Raw genomic sequence first — 18,605 nt, forward strand, 5'->3', positions numbered from 1 at the left:
ATATATATATATAAAATCTCCCTTATATCATTTCTGGATGACCTATACTATCACGCAATTTAAATGCTATGAAAATAGCTGTTACACTTCATTGTTTAAGGAATAATGACAAGAAGAAGTCTACACGTGTTCAGTCCAGCTGCAATTATTTGCAGAGTATTTTTCAACCTGTGGCTGGCTGATTCTGTGGTGGTAGCAGCTATGGACAGGAGGGTCTACTGCATTAGAGCCTTTTCTTTAAGTAAAAACTGGGAGATGGATGACAAGCTAAAAATACAACAAAACAAACCCAACTCTAACCAATTCTATCCTTTTCCCCTAATGCTGAGCCCAGACTTCCCCTTAATGGTTAATATGGTGCAACTGGCAAAGAAGACAGGAGAAATGAAACTTGTGTTCCAGAGAGAAAAGGCACAATGCTATTCACACAGTATGTTCACATCTACACACACACACACACACACACACACACACGCAGAGATACAAACACAGAAGAAATAAGTTTCTAGCCATAAGTAGAGTCATGAATCAAGGATTTAGGGTTTTATTCCTCAGATCAAAAATGGTTATAAGACAAATGATGAATCCTCTGCCTAAGGCTTAATTTACCTCTCTCTATAGAAGAAGGCCATCAATCATGTTTTACAGCCTCCCTGCACTCTCAGTGTTAGCCACACATGTCCCACACTCACCTTGTGAAATTTGATGAAATAATTTGTACAGAGCCTTATGGAATCCTCTGAAGAAGCCCCATTGACCACTAATGATATTTCCTAAGAAGTGTTTGCACTCTTAGCTCTGCAACCTTGAGCAAGCTCCCTAACCTTCTAAGTATCATTCTTCCCTCTTTGAAATGAGGGGTATTGGGTTAGGTTATACCTAAGAATCCTCCTGGCATGATACAAACTTTCAGAGCCCTTAGCAAGATGACTGAGAAGGGCAGGCACACTTGCAGAAGGAAGGGCTGAATTAGTTTAGAGAAACCAGGTAGATCCCAGAAGCAAGGGGCAAGGCTGGGAGGGAAAAATCATGCAGACGGATGTATGAGGGATCTGAAATGAAAAAGAAATTACTAGAGTCTTGCACAGAAAATTGGAGGGAGTTACATAGGTTTTTCAAAGAGTTAAAAATAGGTAGATATTGAACATAATCTTGGTGTCATCACTAAGGATTCAGAAAGGAAAGACACTAGAAACAAAAAAATCTAGCAAAGAAAAGGAGCATGAACCAAACAATAAGTTATATAAATAAAATAACGTCTGGACAAAATAAGGAAATTGTCTCTAAATTCTATGCCTGGAAAAAGTAGCAATACTTTCAATGATGACAGTGCAGGTGAATACAAAGGAGGTGTTACATAGTGTACGAGAGATCAGGAAACAGGAGTTAGGACAGAATTTATAGCAGTCACTCAGTCATTCAAGTAGGACTCCTTTTCCTAGCTCATCCCAAGTCCCTGAACCACTGAATCTTTCCCCTTGAGCTTAGAAAGAGATGAGAGAATAGTCCTGGAAAATCTTTGCTAGCATTCATGTCTTAGGGACAAAAGAGCAACCAATTTAAAGTGAGTATGGGGCAGGGGAATTCAGAAACCACAGTAGGCAGAAGTGAAGGCCACAATGAATGTTCATGATGTAATGGGAGGTTATGATGAAAGAAATGACTGTTGGGAGACACTGAAGGAACTTTATGGAAGAGGAGGAGAACAATAAAATCAGAATTGGGAGGGTTATTAGCAATCATGGGGTTGTCTCTGTTGAATGATCACTCAGCCTCTAAATGACTACTTGCAGCTTCGTTTGAAAAAATAGTTTTTTGCAATGAAACAGATACCAGTCTCCAAATCTTCCACTTACATAATTCTCTAAAGCTATGCTTCTCAAACCTTGAGGTCCATGTGACTCTCTGGGGAACCTTGTTAAATTACAGATTCTATAGTTCTGGGCAGAGCCAAGAACTCTTCATTCCTAGGAAGGTCTCAGACGATGCTGACACTACTGGGCCATAGACTACAGTGAGTAGTGAGGCTCTAGAGCTAAAATACATAAGCCCAAAATGCCATGGATATGTTTAAGCTCTAAGGTTTTCTTCAGTGCTAACATCCTGTGATTCCTGACAATTGTTAGAATATCAATATTGAGTTACATAAAAATTTAGACTCAAATGTTTCTCAGAACAACCACCTTGAGATGGCATAAATCAAACTCTAAAATACAAATGATAAAACTCTAATATACAGTTCTAACACATAAATGCTAAATATACAGTCTTCAGAACACAAGCTCGCAGAATAGAGGAATCTGAAGTCACAAGCTTCTTTCAAAGCATAATAATTACCTACTGTCAGTAGGTGGCAATATGTCCTCTGGGACTAAAGGATGTAAAGAAAACAATGGTTCTCAACCTGGCTTGCACTCTGGAACTACCTGGAAAACTTAAAATACTAGTCTCCCGTTCCTACTATGAGAAATTCTGATAAAAATGGTCTGCAGTGCAACTTGGATGCTGAGACTTTTTGACTTCTTTCCATGGGGTGTAGCTAAGAGTAAGGACCACAAAAGCAGAGTACAGTACAGCAGACCACAGAAAATAAGAGCTGTTCACGAGATCACACTCCTCATTCCTGTGTACACATGTGCATAAACACGCCCCACCACAGCTGACTCCAGCACACCTCATATAATCTCCATCCCATGTTGTCTTCCCCTCAGCCCATCATCACTAAGTTACTCCAAGGACTCAGGTCTTACCTCTTCCAAAGTCTTTTGACAACAAATGATCGTGGTAGAAAGATTCTTGGGGAGTATGTGTAGGAAAAGCTCTTTGTTTTCTATAGGATATAGTTTTAACCACAGCAAAGTGTTTTACAGAAACTCATCCTCAGTATCAACCTCAACTCTGGGATCAGCACAATTTTTCTATAAAGGCACGATAGTAAGTATTTTATGTGTGGAGGCCAATGTGGTCTCTGTTGTGACTGTGCAGCTCTACCATTGTAGCATAAGAGTAACCACAGACAACAGTAGACAAATGAGTGAATCTATGTTCAAATAAAGTTTTATTTATAAAAGTAGGCAGTGAACCAGATTTGAGCCATGGAGTTTCTTCTGAATTTTGCCTCCACCCTGTGATATCATATACAGTCACTGAGTAAAAGTAGTGCAACATTCACAGTGCAGAAATATACCGGTTCTTCTGGATGGAGACTGGAATTCATCTTGGGAAGCAGATAAAGATTTGAATATGGACCTAAAAGAGAGTAAAGTGACTACTCAGAAATAAGGATTAAAAACAAGGAAATAAATCCCTGCTAAGAATTGCAAAGTCATCAGAGAGATTTCTGGCATGGGGCCTAATCTGGCATATTTTCCCTATGAAGAAACAATCGAATCCGAGGCAGGTTTTCTCTAACTCCACTGGAAATCTAAAGTCAAGCATGTCAGGGAAAGAATAAACAACGAGAGTAAAATGTGACTAGACCAGACGAAAACATGAACACCAATATAAACCTCATACTTTATGTAAAAATTAATCCAAAACACGTAATAGGCTGAAAGGTGAAACAGTAAAACTTTTAAAATAAAACACAAGAGGAAATCTTCATGACCAAGAGTTACATTGAATTCTCTAGGCATAGTACCAAATATATGATCCATTTTTAAAAACTCAAAATGGACTTAAATCTAGAAACTTCTGCTCTGTGGAAGCCAGTTTTAAGTGAATAAAAAGATAACCTACAGACTAGAGGAAAGTATTTTCAAATTGTACATCTGACAAAAGATCTGTATCCAGAATATAGCAAGAACAATATGACAACCGAAGTAAAAAATGGGCAAAATACCCCAACGGACACTCAACCAAGAAGATTTACAGAAGGCAAATAAGCACATGAAAAGAAACCAAAAAGGTTTGGAAGTTGGTTATATGTTGCTGTGTAAAGGAACAGACTAGGGTGAGACCTGCCTAGGAAACTGGACTAAAATAATTATTTCTGCCCAGTGGAACCTTTGAATTCTGTCTCTTGAGTCTTAGAGGCTATTGAAATGTGTTTGGACCTGATTATAACTCCCAAAGACAATAGGCTGTGCCCCCTAAGTCTAGAATTATGGCCTCCCTGAGACTTCAATGTCATTTGCTATTGGGGAAATGCAAATTAAAACTACAGGAGACCCCACTACTCATATTAAATAGCCAAAGTCAAATAACAATGAGGAGCCCTGATGAGGATGCAGACTAAATGGACCTCTCATATGTTGCTAAAGAAATGTAAAAACAACACAGCCACTTTAGAAAACATGTTGGTAGTTTCTTAGAAAGCACAGCATTCACTTACTTATATGATTCTGTGGTATCTTAGCTAGATACTTACCCAGAAAAAAAAAAAAACCTAAATTCCCATAAAATCCTGCACACAAATACTTAGCAGTTTTATTTATAATCACTAAAATAAGAGACCACCTTTCACAAGGTGAATACATAAACTGGAGCATCCAATGCAAATTAAAATGAAAAACAACTTGGCAGACATGCATCTCAAAAACATGCTGAATAATAGAAGCCTATCTCAAGAGATCGCATAAAGTAGGATTCTAGTTATTTGTCCTTCTCCAGAGGATGAAGCTACAGTAACTGAACAGATTGGCAGTTGCTAAGGACTGGAGATGGGGAGAGGAGATGACTAAAAGTAACAACACCAGGGATGTTTTAGGGGTGACAGAAATGTTCTGTACCCTGATTGTGGTGGTAGTGATATGAATCTATAGAGATTACACTTCCTAAAACTACGTTCAAAAATCAATTTCAGTTTATGTTGATTTTTAAAATAAAATGAAAATTACATTCCTGTGGGCTGGCTGAGGTATCAGGGTAGAAGATGCTTCCTAACCTCCCCACCTTATTCAGGAGGTCCCCAGGAGTGTCCTTCCCACTGCAGTGCAAACCAGACTGACAATTCTGGACTTGCTGCATCCTGGGTCAAGGGCAGAGGCTTCCAGAGTTGCCCTACCACACAAGCCTGGGGAACTTCATGCTGGCCTAAGGAGATGGGAAAATCTTCCCAGACACTGGTCCCCCTCCAGCCCATACACAGTCAGTCCAGGCACTGGCAGAATCAGGGCAGGGGTAATGGCACCTTGAAGGTCACATGAGGTCAACAGTGCCAGCTGTAGTCACCTCTGTGTGGCAACTCGGACCCTGTGGGAGGCCATTATTCTACAATGAGAGAAACACTCTATTGTCCTAGGCAGATGAAGTCAGGGCTGGACCTGTTTCTGTAGGCTGTGGGGCTTCAGATACAGAGCTCTAACATTTCAATGGACCAAAATAATTTTCCAACCTAGTTTCCAGGGCAGGAGCTTTACCAGAGTCTCCGTTAACTTGTTCAGAGCAACACTAAGCTGATGCCCTTATTGATTTCTGAGTATCTCAGCCTCTTTGCTGAATCCATACCAATCAAAGGCTCATATACATGCAATTCAGACAGAAAGACAAACTAAATAATGAATGTGTTCCTGAGCAACCAGCAGGGAGAAGGCCTTCAGGACTGCTGCCAATGAGGCCATCTAGTGATCACAAGTTTAAGTGGGAGGGACCCAAAGTGTTGAGTTCTTTCTCACATAATCTCTATCAAAGGTCCCTTGTCCATGTCGCTGCCTCTCAGCATGTGTTTCTCCTCCTGGAGAATGTCTGTGCTTCATTCCCTGCACCTCAGCAAACACAGGAGGTCTGTATAGCTGGCAGTGTCTCTGGCTTGCCCAGACTTCCTTCTGCACATGCTGCAGAATTCTCTTTCCATTCTCCATACATAAGGGAAACGGAAAATGAGACTATGGGCTAATGTCTACTATGTTCCTTCCTAAAGATTCATAAAAACTGAGCCCTATCTTCATGGAGGTAGGGACTGGGGAGGTACTGTGGTTGAATTAGGTTGTAAGGATGGGTCTCACTTATAAGAATTAGTGTCTTTATAAGAACACGACTGAGGAAAGACCATATGAGGACACCACAGAAAAGCGGCCATTTGCAAACAAGGAGACAATGTCACTTGCAACGATTCTGATCTCAGATTTCTTGTCCCAAAAGTTTAAGAAATAATGTTTGTTATTTAAGGTATTCAGCTTCTGGTTCCTTTATAGATGTCCAGGTTAAAACGGAGTTGTTACAAGAATTTAAGGAAGTCATTGGATAAGAAAAAACAGTGAGCTGGCGGCTCACAATCACTGAGAACCAGACACCAGAGGCTGCTCGAACCCTAGGAGCTGCAGCTCTCATGTTTAAGATCTTGGGGTTCCCTTAATATTTTGTTTGACAAAAACAGTCTTCAATTTTTAAAAAGTTTGAAAAGCAAGGGTCAACATGAAATACTGTAACAATGGCTCAAATATATTGTGACCGATTCACTGCGTATCCAGAAGATATTTAGATTTTCTCATGCCCACACTTACACAATTATTACCTTCAGATTCTTCCCTCTGTCCACTAATCCATCTAAATATTTCCACAGTTTTACTTCCAATTTCATCTCAATTGAAAACTCCCCTGACCAAAAAAACAAAAAGAAAAACAAAAACAAACCTCCCCTGACTACCATAGCCTGAAGAAATTACGGCAATTTAGTACTCAGAGGACTGATTAAAATAGTTCTTTCTCATCTTCTCAACCAGAACATAAGTTCTTTGAAGATGGGTACTATACAGATTCGGCTTTATATTCACTTTACTACCTGTTGATAGAATTTTCATCCAGTTTGTAGCATGACTGCTTTTGTGGCTGTGTTAAAAATGAGTGGGTGGGCCGGCGATTTGGCTCAGTGATTCTGCTGCCTACCTTGCAAGCACAAGGTCCCAAGTTCGGTCCCTGGTACCAAAAACAAACCAAAACAAACAAACAAAAAAGAATGAGTGGGCAAGGGAGTAAACAAGGAAACCATTAAGAGGCAACTGCTCATAGTGGAGTAAGAAAAGTGTACAAGCAGTTACAATACTGGCCTTGAAAGTACAACCTACCACAACAGGCAGACAGAGCCCAGGAAGAAAGCATTCCCACCATGGGCTGCTCCTCTTCAATTTGTTTTTAATCTATTTGGCTATTCCAATGGTACAGTGGTGCCACGAACTTAATTCTTTCCATGATAGTTCATGAATCAAGGCACCACTGTACCATGAAGAGCAATCATGGTATAAAATCTCAGCACTGATGGATGCATGTAATATTATCAATGCTAAGTCATTCAATGCCCCCCAAGACTCCTAGCTCAACACTTAGATAAGTTATTTCATTGTGAGGACCAAAGACTCAGCCTGTTTGACCAGTTTGTATTTTTCTAAGAGCTTGCTGGAAATCTGATTACTGAGTGTACCAAAGGTAAATGGTTCTCTTTCCTATTTTTTTTTTCCCTCAAAGAAAATTGAAAAGGAAAACAGAATAGTAGCTCTAGCCCTTTGAAAATGATCTCTAATGGTCACTTTGTTTGGTAGTGATCACCATGTTCTGAGCTCAAATCAGAGCATTTTTGTGACTACGTTTCATAATACGCCATTTTTAACAATTTATTAGCATAGAATTGTGCCAAAAAAACTATTTTTTTCTCCAAGCTAAAATGAGCTGAGTTGCTTTTATATTTCTCCCCCAACCTTTTTGGATCATGAAGATACTCAGTTAAGACCAATTACATTTAGATCACTGCTCAGAAATAAGCACCGATTTTTAAAATCTAAGTATTTATCCATTCCAATCCCCCAAAATACCAGCCATTACCTCTTCCTCAAAGTATTTAAAATTACTTTTTAAAAAGGTTTTCATTTTACATCTTTCTGCCTCTTAACTCTCCTCTCCAGTCCTACAGAGAAAAAAAGGAAATCCAGTTTAAATGCAGGGGTCTTATATTTGATAATAAACAACTAATACAGCCAAGAAACCCTAAGGGACATTTACCTTGAGAAACTGGCTGCCAGGTGGCTGACAGTTCCCAAACTCAATGGGCTTAAGTATATATGGCAGCCCCTTCTACACCGGAAGGGAGCAGCTCATAAGAAATGCTATGCCATGGCCATGTACAGAAAAGAACGGATCTCCATGTGCCTCAGGTGCCTGCATGACCTTGGGGTGCTCACTGAATACGTCCAATTTGGAAATATATCCATCAGATTGGAAATTTTTCTTGTGTTTCTTCTTTGGATAATTGCTTCCTATTCTTTTTCCCTATTCTCTCTATTTTGGATTGCAATTGATCAGATATTGGAATTCTCTGATGGATTGATTCTTTAAGTTGTCTAATCTTTTCTCTCTGAGCTTATATTTCTATTCTAGTTATTGGCTGATTATTATTATTATTATTATTTTTTTTTGTACTGGGGATTGATCTTGGGACCTTGTAATTGCAAGGTAGCAGAGCCACTGAACTAAATCCCTGGCCCTTGGTTGACTTTTTTTTAAAAAAAAGAATTCAGGCTGGTTATACAGCTCAGTGGTAGTGACCTTGCTTAGCATGCATGAGGTCCTGTGTTCAATCCCCTGTATCCAAATAAATAAATAAACATTTGAACCATTCTACTGACCTCTTTGTTAGTTTTACTATCATTTTAAAAATTCTGATCCTTCTCTGTTGTCTATTTTTCACAGCATCCTTGTTTTAGGAGGCAGTGTCTTATGTAGTATCTTCTTCTAATTTTGTCTTTTGCTTTTCTTGGTTTCCTTTCTTATCCCTGCTATCTCTGTTTTCTTCAGCTTTCTTGCTCATTATTTCTTTTGCTCTCTCTTGTCCTACTAGATGGTTTCCTCAAGCGTCTAGTGATTTGGGGGTATTTATCCATATTAAAAGAAGAGGCAAGCTAAAAGCTGACTGGAAATGCTCTTTGTATTGATGGGGGTTAGTGGTGGCCTGGATGGTTTCACTGACTAGTGAGGTTGGTTATAAAGTAACCAAACTGGCCTTCTATTTGCAGAAATCATCAGAGTCTTAAGAGGGTAAGGCTAGTGTGGATGCAGGAGACCATTCCAATGCTGCTGGAGGAGTCAGATTAGGTAGGTGGCAGAAATGGAAAGAAGCAGCAGGAATTGAGAGCTGGTTTAGAAGTGACAGTGAGGAAGAGTAAGGAACCAATGGGCTGGGGGTTCCAAGGTTTTTGCAACTGCATACAAGGGGTGCTAATCACTGAATCAGGATAACTGGAATAAAACCAGACTTATGGAGAAAGATCATAAGAGTAGACAAGATGACTTTGAGGCATCTTTAAAAAATCCCAGAAGAGATGTCACATAGGCAGTAGATATGTAGGTAGAATTTGGAGGCAGAGAAGAGATCTAAGCTAGAAATACAAATTCTGGATTGCTTGTGGGTAGTTGCAAAGGAACAAGAGACTGGCTAGGGGGAGGAGTAAAGAGAGAAAAGCTACCAATAATGTATTTACAGACAGCAGTAGGAAGATGCTCTTCCCTTTGAAGCCATAAGAAACTGCCATTTTGTAGACCCACTGTCCATGGTTGAATGTGACTCCTAGAAATTCATGTGTTGGAAACATAATCCCCATGCAACAGTGCTGGGAGATGGAGCCTACTGGGAGGTGGTTAGGTTGCATTAACTCATGGATGAAAGCCTTTCCACAGGATGGGTTCCTGCTCATAAACTTTCTTGCCTTTCACCATGTGAGGAAACAGCAAGAAGGCTCTTGCTATATGCCAGCACCTTCATCTTATACTTTCAGCCCCCAAAACTAGGAAATAATTTTGTCTTCTTTATAAGGTAGCTAGACAGTGGTACAGTATTTTGTTTGAGCAGCATAAAACACTCTTAAGGCCATCTGAAATGTTTATACTGCTCAATCTAATAGAAAGGACAGCCAGAGAGGTTAAACTCAGGAGGTTGCCATGTAGTAAAGGTCAAAAAATGTAAAGAGGTAATGATCACTGATGTTGACAAATGATTCTGATAAGTCAAAGAGGATAGCTGAAAAGCATCCAAAGAGTTTGGAAAGTACTTTCTGGTTAATAAGAATTATTCTGTCAGAAAGATGGAGCTGGAAGTCCAGCTGAAGATGGAAAAGGTGACAAAATGGACAAGTTATCAAAAGTTAGCAAATTTTTGAAAATCAACCTAGGTCACATACTTGAAAAGATTACAGTAGTGCCTGGCTTATTTAAAGGACTCAATAAATAGTTAAGTATTAACATTTAATATTTAAATTTAAATGGTTAAATTATTAACATTACTGGTAGCTTTAAACTTCTCACAGTATTTAATAGTGCTTTGCACTCAGCTTGTACTCAATAAATATTTAGGATGTGATGATAACTTTTTTTTTTTTTTTTTTGGTACCGGGGATCAAACAAGCAGAGCCTCAGTGTGCAACAGGAAAGTTTCCATTGATGAGGCTTGAGCACTTTATCGAACAGAGATTTTATCTTTATTAGTTTCCTATTTTTTTCTTTTCTGTTTGTTGTTTATTGGTACATTTTAGGTATACAGTACAGGTACATTCACTATTGGGATCTTGTACCTTTAAATGACAGGTCTTGGTTCTCATTTTTTTCCCTTATCCCTGCCCTCCCTTCGCCCCCTCCTCCCCTCCCCATTTACAAACATTTTTTCATTTTCTCCTATTTTTTTCTTTTCCCTTATTACCTTTCCCCTACGCTTCCCACTTTCCCTACACCTTTAGCCCTTTTCTTCCTATTTCACGTGATGATAACTTTAAATAGGAACAAAGACATGGTAAGTCATTCCACATAATCTGCTGTTAAAATTAGCTATAAGTTCGTGGTGAAGCAAATAAGAAACACTTCATAAAAATATAAGTTAATCTAAATATGTTTCCATGCTCTTTCTCATGCTATGAATTAAGAAAACCTCCTCTTTAGAATGTCATTAGACGATGTTATGATAAAGTTACTCTCCTCAAATAACAAAACCAAACCCTACAAATCTGGGCTAAGAAGTATAAACCGGTATAGTTTGCGACACACTATTATAAAAGTAAATGAGGAGGGCCGGGGATTTAGCTCAGTGGTTCGGTGGCCTGCCTTGCAAGTGCAAGGACCCGAGTTCAATCACTGGTACCAAAAAAAAGTAAGTGAGGAAAAACATGCAGCACCTGAGAGCATGGCTGATCTCAGGATCAGGACTTCTCCTGTCTGTGTTCAATGAAGGGATGAGGTCTTCTGACATAACACATGGTTTCACAAACACACACTTGCCCCACACAGGCTGTGCAGAATTGCTACACAAATCTCCTTTCCTCCCAGCTGTATATATTCCAAGTCTCTGACAACAGATCCCCAATAGCAACTTCGTAGGTAAAAGCTGGGCTCTATCATTTGGCCTTGAAATGTGGCACCCTTGGTGGTCACTGAAGCCCCATTCAAAGCCATGACATCATTGCTCGCATAGAAACAACATCACTATATTTTCAAAGGGGGAGAAACAAGGAGGAATTCTGAAAGAAGATAAAACACACACATACACACACACACACACACACACACACGCACACGCAATAGACTGAACTGGAATAAGTAGGCTGTTAGTGAATTTTTTTTTGGAAGGTGCTTAGTTTCTTGGGAGGAAAACAAAATATAAATTCTTCAAATTACAAATAATTGATCATTGGAACTAGAAAATATAGCTGCTATATATTTTTCTCTCTAATATAACACACTATCCTATGCAAGCCAGATTTTTAAAATGTAACCTTCTTAAAATAAAAACTACAACTTGTCAACATGCCCAATTATGTTTTAATGCTTTATTTAAACTCCTCACAACTTTTTACTTTATGTATATTTGGTGAACTTAATATAACTGAAAATATATTTTAATGACTTTTCAGCAGTTCAAGTACGAAAAATAATCTCAGTTAAATTTCATAAGAAAAAAATAAGAACCAAGTCACAATCATGTAAATACAGAATAATGGAACTATAGTTATAAAATTCTACACAAAGAATGGCAAAGTTAAACTGTTACTGTGCATAAAATTTGAACAAAACATTTTCAAAAGTAACCCCCAAAATGAAAAATTCATGGGAAAGAAAGTCATACACTAGATTATCTATTCAAGAATAAGAAGTTCTGCATTGTCAGAAATGGACCTCTGTGCTTAGAGAGAGAAACCAGTACATATTTTACAGTATTTATAATTAACAGCATGATTTACAGCTCTGAAAACATCTTAGGAATGTCTTTATGGACATGGGATTATCTTTCAAGAGTGGAAATGTTGCTCAAATCAGTCATCCAAGAGTAATGTAACTCAGAAAAGACGAGGGTGCAGCTGGGCTGTGACCACGGAGAGAACACCCACGTACAAACACACATGGCTCCTATCCACCTGATGGGAACCACCCCAGAAAACCTCATCAGAGATCTGTTTCTATTTAGCAGCTAGATTAAGGGAGTTGCCTGAAGGAGGAAGTATCCTCTCTGAAATTTAGAAGAAAAAGAGAGTTATCTTTGGTAGTAAAGATGCAACAGGACAGGACAAGGGAGTTGAGCTTCATCATGAAGTTCAGAGGCTGATGGAAAGCGTCCAGTATTAGGCAGAGTTCTCATATTTCCACATAAAATTCACCACCACAGATCCCAATGGGACCATCCAGACATCGTCCTAGATACACTGTGAATCCCCATAACAGCTCCAACCATCCTCAAGATTATTTGTTTATTAATGACTTTACATCAAATCTATTGGAGTTGTATTAGCCATTAAACCCAGTATTTAATGATGACAATTCCTAAAAAGACCCATTTACTTATCTCTGTGGCAGACTGGCTTGTGGGCCCCTCATACTTCCTGAGAACTCACATGGAAGAAGTGAGCGATGCAAAGAAATAAAGATGACAGGGAATGAAGGTCAGCTGTCCACATCACCCAATCCTACAGCACTACTGACAAATGATTTCCACTGTACACTACTAGGGCTTGTCCACAGGGAGACAAAAACATCTGGAACTGGGAGTTGGGCCAGAGGTATGAGACCACAAAAGACCACTTATGTATCAACATGGGACTGAGAGAGGTAGAAGCAGATTCTGTGGGACAAAAAGATTACAAGTCAGATGGGTGGGGTGGCACTGTACCGTTGCCTCCTATCCAGCTAGACTGTTCTTAAATCACCTCTCCCTCAGGCACTGCAGCCTAACCCCACTCATATTCTTGGTGTGGTACATGGGGTAAAGGGACACTGCCGATAAGCAGAGCATACAAAAACATTTAAGATACGGTTCCTGTTCTCACGGGGCTCAAAGACCTTCCATTGTTATAAACACTATGTGATAAAGTGGAAGGAAGACTTGGGGCTTGCCAGGCAAAGGAGGAAGGAGGGGCATGTGAGGACTAGGGGAAAGTGGGCAGCAAGAACAAGCACAGAAAGCTAGAAACCCACACAGTGTCAAGCAAATGCCAAGGAAAATGTGCACAGGGGTGTGGTTTGAAATAAGGCTCAGACATTAGCCAGGGAATGGTCCATGGCCAATTTTTTAAATAACCAAAACAAGTTAATAATTCTGATACACTTGATTAAAGGAGTTACTCAAAGGAGGAAATGTTTTCACTGAAATTTGGGTGAAAAAGAGAGATGTCTATGATAATAAAGAAAATGTAAAGAGGGAAGGGCTCAGTGCAGTCCAGCAACCTCAAGCTACACTCATGGCAATCTGCAACATTAAGATGAGGCCATTTAGGCCTCAAGATTCTACACACACAGTACAAGCCCTCCTTCCCACCTACCCACCACCTCCACAGATGAGGTGTCCTTTGACAGAACTTAACACGTGTGCCAGATTTGAGACTGGCTCTTACTCTGCATGAGCGACTGCCAGAAGCACTCAGAAAAAATAATATACAGACATGAACTGAGAAGTCCACTGGCTTCTACTGGCCTCCCAATGTGCCAACTCCCTGGCCTTGGCCAGGCTTTAGCCAAAGTTTCCTCTAAATACTATATCCCTCCAACCAGAAGGCTCTGCTGCACTTGTCTTGAGTGTAAAGCCTGAATGTGGTTGGCTGTGTAACAAGCTATATGTACATCATTTTGGGTGTCCACATGCCCTTTCTGTCCTTTTATTTCCCCTCCAGTATGGTTTTTTTTCACCTCTTAGTCCTAGTTCTTGAACTAATTCTTGAGATAGAGTGGAACAAAATTCAGTTTCACCTAAGAATAACTGGGAGCCAAAGAGGGATTCCCTATAAGCGATAGGTACTTACAAGGGATAAGTGTCTGAAGGACTTGAGTTCATCTAAAAGAAGTAATTTCTTTGTGAGAAGCATGTGCACAAGCAGCTCTAGACATATGTTTCTAGATGACAGGGTCAAAAAATCTCAGTCCCTGGCATTTCAAGTCTCAGACCAAACAGATATTCAGCCTTCAAGAGAAATTATTTTTACACTAACTCTCTTCTTAAGAGAGAGGAGACTCCCTTAACAAGGTCATACATGAATGTCTCATGCCACCTGCTGGGACAGTCATGCATGTATCACAATGGTCTAAGCTGGCAGGAATCCATGTGAAAAGTCACACATTTGCGTGTGCAAGTGTACAATTGTGGGTGCGTCTAGGACAGAAGAAATATCAGGTGTGTGTGTGTGTGTCTAAGAAAGGAAGACAAAACAAGGTGAGGATGGGGAGGAAATGTAGCCAAGTGATACTGGCATTCAAGGATGGACAACTTACACAGGTAGGTCAGAAAGAAAACAAATAATGTCCACAATGGGTGTGGACTTTGGCCAACAAATAAAAATCCCAAAGTCTCTTTAAGATACAAAATCAACACACAAAAATCAGTAGTACCCATTTATACCAACAATGAGCTCACAGAGAAAGAAATTAGGAAAAAATTCCACTCCCAATAGCTTCAAAACAAATACCTAAGAAACAACCTAATACCAAGTAAGCGAAAGGTACTTATAATGAAAATTATAGAACTCTGAAGAAAGAAATTGAAGAGGGGCTTAGAAGAAACATAACCCTTATCTTCTGAATAATAGTTATTCAGGGATCTGCTGAATTAATAGTTACAATCTCCATATAATCCAAAGAAATCAATAGACTTAATACAATCCCTTTTAAAATATCAACATTATTTACAAAACTAGAAAAACACAATCCTAAAATTAATATTAACCATAAGAGACCTAAAGTAGCAAAGCTATCCTGAGCAAAACAAGCAAAGGTAGAGATATCACAATACAGTATCAGATTTTAAATTATACTACAAAGCTATAGTAACAAAAACAATAGTACTAGCACAAGAACAGACATGCAGGACAATGGAATTAACAGAAGACACAGACAACCCCATGCATCTACAGCCATCTGATTCTTTACAAAGGGGCCAAAAGCATACACTGGAGAAAAGATAGCCCATTTAACAAATGGTGCTCGGAAAACTGGTTACTGACATGTGTACGACTGAAATTAGTCCATATATCTTGCCCTACACTAAAATCACTATAATGCTAAATGAAATAAATCTGTTGCAGAAAGTTTAAACATGTTACGGTTTCTCTTATATGAGAAGCCTAAAATATAAATGAATAAATAAACAAACAAACTAGAGATGATAGGAAACAAGGAGACAGATTTTTTTGAGATATGGAAGGGAATAAGATGACTGGGGAACTAAGGCAGAGAGGGAAAAAGGGATCAAAAGAAATCTAGGACAGGGGATTTAACTCAGTGGTGCCACCACCGGCCTTGCAAGCCCAAGGTCCCAAGTTAGATCCCTGGTAGCTCCCCCGCAAAAAAATCTAGATATGTTATATGCTTGTATGAATTCCCCAAAATAAAAATTACTATTATGTGTCACAAACATATACCAACAACAGAAAAAAAATCCCAAGGCCTCACAGAAGTCAGAATGTTACTTAGACCTTTTAAATGAGAGAGGTAGGGGAAAGGAAAGAAGGGAAAATAAAAAATATAAGAGAAGGAAAAAATGGAAACAAAGAGAGGGTAGGGGAATGGGGAAAAATAAGAACCAAGATACATCAGGTAAAGGTACAAGATCCCAATGATAAATGTAACTGTATTGTATACCTAAAATGTACCAGAAAATTTAAGGGCAGTGGCGGGGGGAGAATGTTACATAGATGTTTTCAAAGGAGAATCAAATCAATTAGAAGATTAAAGTCAGCTCAGAAGTCAAGGGAAAACACAGAACAAAACAAAACAAAACTCAGCTGTAGGAACGTTTACCGAAAAATCAGATGGCAGGAGAGCAAAAGCATCATGCAGACACTCTGCCATATGTCAGACTGCTCACATGGCCTAAACATGTACATACTTTATTCCCTGTTCCTTCACCTCTACTCCAATTTACCAAGCTCTTATTTATCTCATTCTTTCCCATAATGTTTGGGTCTGCTTGCTCACACAAAAAATAATTGCTGGCATAGTTTTTTTCCCCAACGTTTCTCTTGCGCATGCAGGCAGCTTACGATGCTCCAGAAGTCACCCTCCAAAGGATCCATTTCATCTCGCTTGTTCCAAGCCACTGACTACAGCTCTTGCCTTGGCCGTGACTCCTTTCCTAATCACTGCCATATACATATACACAGTGGTAGAAAGATAAGAGAGCGGAAATCAGAGAGTGTGGATACCAAGAGCAATCTATTACCTGTCCTGTGAAAAACAATCTTCATCAGAAAATAACCAGAATCTGAAATTCTTCCTCTGGGCTGGCCACCCAAATCTCTTGGCATGACACAGTAGAAGGAGCCACAGAACAAAGGGAAACTGATTGGGTCAGGGTCTGGGATGTTGACTTCTATGTGGCCAGGCCAGATGGAACGGCAAGTACAGAAAACACGTAGACCCCAGATCCACTGCCATCAGAGGCTCTGGGGCAGCATACACAAATCTATAGTACCAACTCCAGAAGCCACTTAAAAAACATAACGTTCTTCAAGGTCATCTTTGAGTCCTTGCACTTTAGAACAGCTTGGAAGATGCTAATTAATCCTCCTAATTCCTCCATGGGAGATGTTAATGAGTTAACCGATGAGCACATTCTATTGGTACTATTCCTGGAGCTCTAACAGGTTTTTAAAGGCCCTTTGGAAGAAAAGAATTTGACAGCATCACAGAGTATCCAAAACAAAATGAATCGCTAACAGCCTCTACAGAGAGGAAGTGGGACAGAGGGAAGAATATAGGGCTGGAAAAGATCTGTACCTATATTCCAGAGCAGGAATATGCTCACCTCCCTGGAGCCAATCTCAAAGCCATTGGCCCCACTAGGAAGGTCAGTCACATGGGACAATGGTAGCATTCACATCTGCCCATTCACATACGTGACTGCTTGTGTCATTCCCAGCCAGTGGAAAAGTGCCACACTATTTCCAGTTATCAGAAACTCTAGCCCTATATGGCCTGTGTTCTTTGAAGGAACAAACTTCAGCCCCCAAGAATAAGAACATGCATTCCCAACTACTAACTGTACAGTTAATGGGGGCTAATCCACAGACATTTACTCAGAACCTGCAGTCGCTAAAACTTGTGAGATGCTGAGAATGAGGCCCAGCGTTCAACATTTAGAGACAATTACACAAATCTTTCATCTGTCATCAGAAGCTCTTATTAGAATAATAAGAAAATGGTTTTTAACATACAGTTTATAGATGGGAAGCCAAGTTGTACCAACTCACACAGCTCCAGAATTCAGGAATCCTGCCTTCTCAATTCCTCTTTCACTACTCTGTAGGAGCAGGCACTGTCTCCAAGAACAGGAACCATTAGTCCCTTGGCACAGGGTGTGCGTGCTTATTTTCTGAATTCATACATTAAAAGAGATAAATCTTTAATTAAACTGCTCATCTGGGTCAGCAAAAATACTTACAAAAGAATAAAAGTGGATTGGAAAGTGAAATCAACAGATACTTAAAAGAAAAAAAAAAGCCCACAAATTAGTCTGTTCATAGTGGGAAAATTCTAACTTTATAATGAGATTTTATACCCACAAAGGTGGTAGCTAGCATTTTCTCAAAGTCAGGGAGAAAATGATGGTAGCTGGGGAAAACCAGGGTTATGGGAAACTCTTAAACATTCACTTATGTACTTGACCAGAATGAGATAGGGTCATCCTGTTAATCTTGGCTCTCTAAGGTGAAAAACAGCCTCCCTTCTCATCTTTTATTGTTTTCTCATAGTCCATAATGATATTAGGGTCACGTCAATGTGCTCCCACATCTTCCAGTCATCAGTATTGGATCCCTTAGCTTTCCTGAAGAGCAATGGACCTTGTTAATTTGAGGGCTCAGTCTTTGCTGATGATCAATTAAATGCCAGGTTTGTATCAAGAGCTATGGAACAACACCATCTTAAGGAAGTTTCTGGCACTGTGGAAACATTCTACACAATGCTGTCCAATATAACAGCTGCTGGATACACAAGGTACTGAACACTTAAAATGTAGCCAACACAATCAAGGACCTAAATTTATTTTAATTAAGCTTAAATAGGCTTCATGTGGCTGTGGCTATTACATAAACTACATGGCTATGTGGGATACCGAGATATGAGAAAATGTGGTCACTGCATGTCTTCATCATTTTCTCACAGCTGGAATACAATACCCATACCCACAACTTTTTTTTTTTTTTTTTTTTAGACCG

At 39.5% G+C, this 18,605-nt stretch overlaps 1 protein-coding gene across 5 annotated transcripts in view; it reads right to left on the reverse strand.

Moving 5' to 3' along the window:
• The window catches only part of Nos1ap (nitric oxide synthase 1 adaptor protein), a 298,049-nt gene that overhangs the window by 109,719 nt on the left and 169,725 nt on the right, over positions 1–18,605 (reverse strand). The window lies entirely within an intron of this gene.

Source organism: Fukomys damarensis, unplaced genomic scaffold (assembly GCF_012274545.1).
Source record: "Fukomys damarensis isolate Sample0158 unplaced genomic scaffold, DMR_v1.0_HiC HiC_scaffold_19, whole genome shotgun sequence".
Classification (NCBI taxonomy): domain Eukaryota; kingdom Metazoa; phylum Chordata; class Mammalia; order Rodentia; family Bathyergidae; genus Fukomys; species Fukomys damarensis.